The 9,182-nt window shown below is 50.2% G+C and overlaps 1 protein-coding gene across 3 annotated transcripts in view; it reads left to right on the forward strand.

Annotated features, from left to right (window-relative positions):
- The first annotated feature begins 6,649 nt into the window (after positions 1–6,649).
- The window catches only part of Pla2g6 (phospholipase A2 group VI), a 45,614-nt gene continuing 43,081 nt past the window's right edge, over positions 6,650–9,182 (forward strand). For 2 of the 3 annotated variants that reach the window (XM_010613055.2, XM_010613073.2), the window contains exon 1: positions 6,650–6,734. The gene's annotated coding sequence lies outside the window, so the exon portion shown is untranslated. The remainder of the gene's footprint in view (positions 6,735–9,182) is intronic. The other variant, XM_010613062.1, reaches the window with a different exon arrangement.

Below are 9,182 nucleotides of genomic sequence, written 5' to 3' on the forward strand. Positions count from 1 at the left end.
CAAGGCAGTGGGCAGAACCACTGAGCTAAATCCCTGGTCCTTTCTATTCATTTTCTAAAGTTCCAGTTCCCATCCTACCTTTCCAGTCTCTGTCTCTATCCCTGGCTCCTCCCTCCAAATTGTAATTGCATTTATTTTATTTATTTATTTATTTTTGTGGTACCATAGGTGGGACGCAGGGCCTCCTGAAAGCTCCGAAAGCTTTCACCACACCGCCCTGGCTGCTGTGAGGCTCTTAAATCATGGTGAGCTCAGTGCTCTGACTCCCTCTCCTTTCCTCTCCCCAGAGCATCTGATTCTTGGAGATTCAGGTACCATCTAAGGCGGAAATCTGTCCCCCGGGTCCACCACCTGCCCCGCCTGTGCTACTCAGCACTGTGACAGTGAGGACTTCACCATCGGCTCCCACATCCCCTCAAGTCTCCAACAGGCTGGTGACACCACCTTCTCTGGGCCACTCAGGGAGAAACCAGGCCACCAGGCTCAGCTCTCCTTCCTCCTTCCCACAGCTCACCATGAGTCACTGAGTTTTGGGGACCTCGCTACCTCAGTTTCCCTCCCTCTGTCCTCCCCTCTTCCCACCACAGCGCCAGCCTCAGTTTCAGCCTCAGTGTCTCTGCCTGGGACAAGGACAGCAGCAGCCTCCCCCGCTGCCCCTGCCAGGTGGCCACCGCAGGTAGAAGACCTACCTATTCATCTGTTGGCCCTGGCACTTTTCCAGCTCTGTTCCAGGGCTGTCTGTTCTTAAACTACTCACTGGGGTGAGGTCCACTTTCTCACTGTGTCCCCAGGGTCTAGGCTGGGGCCTGGCGCACAGCAGAAACACAAGGAGTGTTTACTGGAACAAGTGGCTAAACTGGCCTCAGGCCCTTGACCTAAGTCCAACAGGGCAGGCCAGAGCCTGGTAGGTGGTGTGTGCTTGTGATCCCAGCACTGGGACTCTGAGGCAGGAGGACGGCAAGTTCAACTCCAGCCTGGGTAACTCAGTGACTTATTGAGGCCCTGCCTCAGAAAAAAAAAAAAAGGGGGGGACAAGGACTGGGGATGTATCTCAATGCAAAGGCACCGGGTTCAATCCCCGGTGCTACCAAAACAACAAACTGAATAAAAACCAAAACGGTGAGCCAGACTAATTTCTCCCTCCGTCCCCGACTCTTTGTCACTCTGCTGGGGATTGAACTTGGGGCCTCATGCATGCCAAGTGAGTGCTCTGCAACTTGGCTTCATCCCATCTTTTTTCTGTTTGTTTATTTTGGTTTTTGAGACAAAGTCTCACTATGTAGTTCAGGCTGGCTTTGAACTCACCATATAGTTGAGGCTGGCTGGACTCAAACTTGCAGTGAACCTCCTGCCTCAGCTTCCCAGACTGCTAGGATTACGGGTGTGGTACCACCACCCCTGGGCTGCAATCCTTTCCATCTTTTATTTTGATAGAATCTTGATAAACTGCTCAGGCTGGCCTTGCTCAAATTTGCAATCCTCCTGCCTCAGCCTCCTAAGTTGCTAGAGTTGTAGGCGTTCAGCACCACAAAGACTCCTTCTGGAGCCCTACCCGGAGCCCCAGACACAGACAGTGTTCTTGTCTGCCCTGCCCTTGGCTTGTCCTCAGGCCTCAGCCTGCCCCTCTGCGAAGCTCCAGCCCCCATACACACAGTTGCCCCCTGGGCCCCGGAGTGGGAAACCCTGCTTTTCCTGCCAGGGCTGCTTCCCCTGGGACAGGAAGGCAGTGGCTGCCACCTTACACCTCATGGTCACTTGTACTTGCTTCCTTCCTGAGCAGGGCACAGCCCCAGGGCCCCTTGAAAGCCACGTAATTAATGTCACCACACACAGCTGCCCTGTGACCTCTGTGCCCTCACCCCCCCCATGGCAGCAGAGAGCTTTTGTTTTGAGATAGGGTCTCTCTATGCTGTGAGGTACAGGCTGCCCTTGAACTCTGGGTGATCCTCCTGCCTCAGCCTCATGAGGGCTGGGATGACAGGTGTGTACCACCACACCTGCTAGCAGAGTTTTTCTACATCATTTCCCTTTATCATAACCCTTCTGGAGCTCTCACTCTAACAGGACATCCTGGATCTCTGGATCCTGGCCACCTGGCCTCCTTGACCTGCTCCCCTGCTTATGTGCTGGTTTCCAGGGTGCTTAACAACCCCCAAACAATCCACACATTCTCATTCTGTTGACTTTTCCTCCACGTGGTTCCTCCCAACTGGCACACTTTCCTAGTCTACCCACACACTCCTATTCAATCTTCAAAACCCAATTTAAGAACAGGAGTTGGTAATTTTTTTTTTTTTTTTTCCTGTAAAGAGTCTGATCAAAACGTTTCAGCCTTTGCAGGTCACACGGTTTCTGTGAAGGTAACTGAGTCTGCCATTGCAGGATCCAATATCGTGGCTGTGTCTCATTAAAACCTGTGTCAGACACAGGTGGCCAGCAGGGTGGTGTGAGCAGCAGCTCACAGAGCTCCCCGCAGGAGGAGTCAATGCCTTCCGGCCAGGACTTCTGCACCTTGCATCCACACCAAGGTGGGTGAGCTGGCTGGGACAGTGGTTGCCCCGCTGCCATCCAGATTCCTGCAGCTGCAACCTCACTGACTTTCTGGCCTCTGCTTTGCCCTGACAGTCCATGCTCATGGAGCAAATATATCTAGGCAAGTGCGGGTTGGGTCAGGGCCCGCCCTTTGCTACACAACATCCCATGGCCAGCTGAGGATGTGGCTCAGTGGCACTGCACTTGCCTGGCATGTGCAAGGTCCTGAGTTCATCCCCGGTACCAAAACCAAACCAAACCAAAACAATAGCAGAACATTCCATGGCTCCCTATTTCCCTGAGGGACAAAGTCAGTGTCTTAAAATGGTCTGCAACATCCTAGGGATCTGACGCTCACCCCACAGCCCTTCGACCTCAGGACTGACTGGGTTCCCTCTCTCAGTGCTGGGCACAGTGGCCTCCTTTCTTCTCCTGGAACAAGACTGCCTCAGCCTGTGCCCTTGTGTTTCCCTTGTTCCATCCCCAGCAACACATATAAAACATAAGAACTCCCACAACCAAAACCCATGATCTTTCCCTGAGTGTCTTGCTGGTTTTATTCCACAGCATTTATCACTACATACTTTCTCCAACTTTTTAATTACAAAAGTGTTCAAATACTAGCCAGCATGGTGGTGCATACCTCTAAACCCAGTGCTCTGGGAGGCTGAGGCAGGAGGATCTTTAGTTTGAGTGCAGACCCAGAGATACTTAAAATAACAAATAAAAAAAAATTTCAAAGATTAAAAACAGGCTAGGGATGCAGCTCAGAGGGAGGGCCCTGGTTCAAACCCCACTGCTGGAAAAGAACAAAACATTGAAATATGGAGAAAATGAAAAGAGAAAGCTAATGGCATTCACACTCTGCATAGAACCCCACCCTGTACACCCGAGGTGTTCTGAGGTCAGATGTGGACATCTCACTAGTGTCTGTCTTTCCCTGCTAGGTTTCCGGCGGATTTGTGTCTGTTTCATCCCCTGCCATTTTGTCATCACCGAGAACACTGCGGGCCACGTCCTGAGCACCGTACTGGGGAAGGAAAAGACAGGACGTCCCGATTCCAGCTCAGCCTCTGACGGACGGACAGAAGCTCTGGGGATCATTTCCTCTTGTGCAGCCATGGTTTCTCCATCTATAAAGCAGGGCGATGGGATTACCTCTTGGTGAAGAGGCACAGGGAGCCGCACCCTTAGTGTGCTGGCACTACCCCTCCTCCCTCAAGGGCGGGGACTCGGCCTGGTGTCCCCAGAGCAGCTTGGGCTGGCTCAGCTCGCGTTTCCAACACAAAGCCCAGTGGAAACCCAGCACCAGTACTGCCCCGGGCTTGTTTTCTCTTCCCTTTACAATGCTTGGCACCCTTCAGTCTGGGAGGCCAGGTGAGCACCAAGCACAGTGCGTTGGCTGGAAAGGGCAGTGAGTCTAAGGCAATCGGCCTGACAAGTTCTAGCCTGAGTGCCGGCTCCAAACTACCAGCATAGAGACAAAATGTTTGCATCAAAATGCATCAAGTACCAAATTCCACAAATTTCAAAGCAGTTGAGTAGCAAGGTATGACTATGATCCCTTCTCCAGAGGATTGATTTATCTAATCATCCAGCAGTGTTTTTGTTTTGTTTTGATTTTTGTTTTTGAGACAGGATCTCAATATATAATTAATTTAGCTGGGCATGGTGGCACATACTTGACTTGTCATCCCAGCATGCGGGAGGCTGAGGCAGGAGGATCACTGAGTTTAAGGCCAGCCTGAGCTACACAGTGAGACCGTCTCAACAAAAACAAAACCAAACCAAACCAACCATCGATAGATAGATAGAGGATAGATAGATAGATAGATAGATAGATAGATAGATAGTCTCAACAAAAACAAAACCAAACCAAACCAACCATCGATAGATAGATAGAGGATAGATAGATAGATAGATAGATAGATAGATAGATAGATAGATAGATGTAGTTAACCTGATCTCAGGCTGGCCTCAAACTCGCAGCTACCCCCCCTGCCTCAGTCTCCTGAGTGCTGGGATCACAAGTGTGAGCCACTATGCCCAGCTGACCTTCCTGGGCCTATTCTGCAGGTCAGATGTGGCCATGGGTCAGGGCGCCAAGCGTGTGCTGGAGACCCAGCCTGAACACGGGTGGGTGTCACGTGAAGAATGGCACTCATCCTGTTAACCCTGGGACTTTCTCAGCTCATACTGCATGATACTGTGTGGAATGCCTGGCCTTTTGCCAGCTCTCTGATAACCATCACCCTAATTTCACTTGTTTGGGGTAGAGAGGGCCAGATATTTTCATCTGAGAATTCTGAGTCTTCATGCCTTTCTCTCAGATCCAAGTTGAAACTCTTGAGCAAATTTTAAATCTTAGTTTAAGGGGGCAGTTTCTCCAACTGCTAAATGGGACAAGCACGCCTGTAATTCCAGCGCTTGGGAGGCTGAAGCAGGAGGATTGCTGAGAGTTCAAGGCCAGCCTGAAATACAACCCAAAGATGATGAAAGTGAAGTCGTTTCCTATCTGATGAAGGTCTATATTTAAGTTACTGGGGTTAGTTTTACTAACCTATGTAGATTCTTAACTAAGCCTTGCACTGCAAGTTGTAATGTTTGCTTCCAGGCAGGCTGGGCACTTGTAACTTTGGAGGGGAAAATAATTCTAGCCACTCCTCTCCACCTGGACAGAGAGCAGCCTGGCAGATTCACCCAGGCTTAGGGGTGGGCCATCAGCATGAGGCCAGGAGCTAGGGGAAAGTTAGGCAGATGGGTGAAGGTCCTGAACAGTTAAGGTAAAAGTTGGGGACCAAGTAAGGTAGCATACCAAAATGGATGATCAAGGCCTAATGAAGGGGTGGAAAATAGGTTCTTAACCAAACAGGAGAGACCCAGGAGGAGGTGAAATGCATAAGGCCTATCTACCTCCCTGCCCTCTGTCACGTACACCCCTACGAAAAGCTTGTGTGAGAAGCTGATGGACCTAAGCATCCACGGTTTCCGCCTTACAGAACAGAATAACGCTCTCCGATTTGCAGAGAGCTTTGCTTTTACTCTAATAAACACACCTTTGGCCATCCCTACCACTTGCTGTTTGCTGTTTTGTGGCTTCAGTCTTTGTAGCCCCAAAACAAGGACCTGAGAGCTAGGCTATCAGGTTACAATCAGGAAATGGAAAGGTCCCATCACACGTGGAGAGCTGGAGGGGACCTGTTTAGTCAGAAGTAGAGGGGCCACTGAAATCCAGTCTCAGGCGTCTGTCCAGTGTACTTTCTCATCGTATTATTAATCACTACAGCACGTTCACTGCACTCCAGACTGCGCAGACAAAAGGGCTCATTCATCTCTAATCTCACAACATCCCTGGAGGCGTCACTATGCCCACTTGGCAGCTTCCCAAGCCATTTGTTCAAATTCCAACTAAAAGTGCTTAGATGGTGACTGAGATCGGCTTGCGGTAGGGTTATCGGACAACGAATAACTTTTTTTTTTTTTTTTACCAGGGATTGAACTTTGGTCCTTGACTTTTTTTTTTTTTTGTACCAGGGATTGAACTTTGGTCCTTGAGCTTGGGAGGCAAGCGGCGGAACCACTGAGCTAAATCCCGGCCCCATCGAATAACTTTTAATACTATATTCACACTAAAAATTTATTGGCTGGTTAGCTGAAATTCAAATTTAACTGGAGGTCCGTATTTTTATTTGCTATATCTGGCAATCCGACTTTGGGAGTAACCGGCAACATCAAAGCCGGTTCCTCCCTGTTTACTTTATGCCTTTGTTGCCTTTATTCTTATCTTTATGAGCAGTCATTAACAGTAAGTTCAGACTCAGGGCGCCCGACGGTTTTAGGCGTTGCAGGAAGAACTGAGGTAAGCCTGCCGTCCCTGACCAACGTGTCTGCTAGGGAGCCTCACGGGGACCTTCCGCCCGATGCAGACATGGCCACGACCCGCCACCGAGGATTGGCTCCTGCTGGAAGCCCATCCTCCCGCGGTGACGAACGGCCCTACCATTGGGCAGTTACCCAAGATGGCGGAGCCCCGCCTTCCGTCTGTCCTCCTGCGTTTGACTCGCGGCGCGGGGACGGTCCCGCAGCAGGGCCCGGGCCATGGACTCTGGTGATTGGCGGAGAGCGGCGGCTGGGCGGTCACGTGACACAGGACGCGTTTGTTTGCGGAAGTAGGGCGAAGTAGAGGTGCTGAGTAAGCCGAGGTGAGTGAAGGCTCAGGGGAGGCCGGGCTCCCCAAATCTCGGCGCTCCAGACTGACTCCCGTCGGACTCTTTGGACCTTCGTCGTGGGCCCGGCTCTGAAGCCTGTCCTCCATTGAACCTTGTGTTACTCCCCGAGTGTCCCTGGCTTTCGTCCCCGGCGTCCCCAGTTTCCATCCCGTGACCACTCGTCTCGTCTCCAGCAGTGCTCCCTCAGAGACCCCCCCCACCCCGTTTGTCTCCCTGGATCCCTCCCTAGCACCCTAGTCCCCTCCATTGTCTCCCTAGCTTCCTGAATCAACCAATCAATCAACTACCATTCCATTGCCGCCCAGTTTCACCCTGGAAACCATTAGTTGTTCCCAACTTCCTTTCTGTGCCCTTCTAAGTGTGCCTTAGTGTATTCCCGCTGGATTCCCCCACTTTCTCCTTTTGTTACCCTGTTTCCTCTCCTGATTCCCTGATAGGGCTCTAGATTGCATCTACCCTCACATGCTGCCTCTTTCCCCACAGCCTAGTACCCCCATCTCTCAACCCCCCAGTCCTGTGTCCACCTGCTTCCACAGAAGTTGGTGACAGAGCTTGTGACCCTGGCGATCATGTGGCTGAGTGTGGGCGTGGTAGTGTGACGCACATGACCCCAGACAACTACCTTCCCTTCCTCTAAGTTTCTGAGTCTTTCCCTCACCTACCCTTTTACCAGCCCAACAGGATGTTAGGCTTAGTTTGGCAACTTCGAAACTCCACCCTTGGGCTGAATGCAGTGTTTTTGTTATTGTCTCTGCTTTAAAATGTTCCTGGAGTTAGATGACTACTCTCAGGCAAGTCTCAGTTTCCTCATCTGTGGCAGGGGGGCTATATTTCCTGCTCACATGCCTTTGGGTTCAGTGTTTTAGTAAGAAAATGTAAAAGGGCAAAACTTTTTTTTTTTTCTTTTTTTTGAGACAGGGTCTTGCTTTGTAATTCAGGCTGGCTTTACATTCCCTATGTAGCCCAGGATGGCTTCTGCCTCGCAGTGATCCTCCTACTTCAGCCTCCCAAGTGCTGGGATCACATGTGTACACCAGCCACGTCCACATAAAAGCTTTGTGACCCGTGGCCCTGAACAAACGTATGGCTTCCTCTTGTGACAAGGGCAGGATGGAAAGAAAGAGAAAGGATAGGATAAGAAAAGAGAAAGGTGAATAGAAGATACATTGTCTTTCATTTATCATCTGGCAAAGCTTATTAATCACTGCCCATCAATCAGGCTTTTAGGTGTCCTGTTTGACATTCCTTCATTCATTGAACAAATATGAATTGGCTCCCTAATGTTCATGGCTACTCTTGTTTTTGTTTCTGTTTTTTGGTACCAGGGACTGAACCCGGGTCCTTGTGTTGCGGGGCAAGAAGCGGAACCACTGGGCTAAAAACCCGGCCCAATGGCTACTCTTGATATAGCCAGTGTTATCCGCGTCTAATGTGAGGTAGAGGGCAGATGGAGCCAGAATCTGAATACACTGAATCTGTCCCAGTGTACAGTGGTTTGAGTTGATTTTTGGATTTGATAAGGGAGCGAAGGGGTTTGCATCAATAGAAACCACGCTGTGAAGTTTAAATTTGAGTCTTTTCCAGGATTGGCAGTAATGTGGTTTGATCCTCCCAGTGCGGGCAGCTCTGTCAGCGAGCTGCTCCTGTCAGCCACCGGGTCGTGAGGGGACTGCAGTGCACTGTGTTGTGCAGTTGCGATGTTCTGTAGATTAAAGGTGTTAATGCCTTTTTTGGTTTATGATGTCTTCAAATGATGCTGGGTTTGTCAGAGTGCAACTCAGTCTTAGGTCACGGACCACCTCATTGCACGTGTTGCGACCCCAGAGCTGTGTGATTGACCCTCTGTGTCAGGGCTGCTGCTGTTGTCTCAGTGCTCAGGGGACTTTCCTCTTTTGTGGGTCACTTTCTTGTTAAATGACAGTGTCCTCCCGAAAGGGAACTTCCTTTGTACTCAGCAGAATGACATCACCAAGAAATAGAGGAAGGAGGAATTCAAATGCTCAGTGCATGGGCGTGTGTGTGTGTGTGTGTGTGTGTGTGTGTGTGTACATCTGCCCTGGGTGTGCAGAGAGGCCAGGTAAAGAAGGGAGTGTTAGGAGCTCCACTTGTGGTTTCCTGGGAGAACATGTTCAGTGTCTGTCATAGTGAGGTTTTTTTTTGTTTATTTTGGGTTTTGTTTGGTTTGGTTTTTTGGTTTTTTGAGACAGGGTCTCACTGTATAGTTGAGACTGACCTGGAACTCACTATGTAGCCCAGGCTGGTCTCGAACTCACAGCGATCCTCCTGCCTCAGCCTCCTGAGTGCTGGGATTATAGCCTTGCGCCACCACGCCTGTCTTGTTTTGTTTTTTTTATACTTGATCTTAGCAAAAAAGGCTGAGAAGCAGTTTTGTTTTGTTTTTGTTTTTGGAGACAGGGTCTC

Source organism: Fukomys damarensis, unplaced genomic scaffold, assembly GCF_012274545.1.
Source record: "Fukomys damarensis isolate Sample0158 unplaced genomic scaffold, DMR_v1.0_HiC HiC_scaffold_19, whole genome shotgun sequence".
Classification (NCBI taxonomy): Eukaryota; Metazoa; Chordata; class Mammalia; order Rodentia; family Bathyergidae; genus Fukomys; species Fukomys damarensis.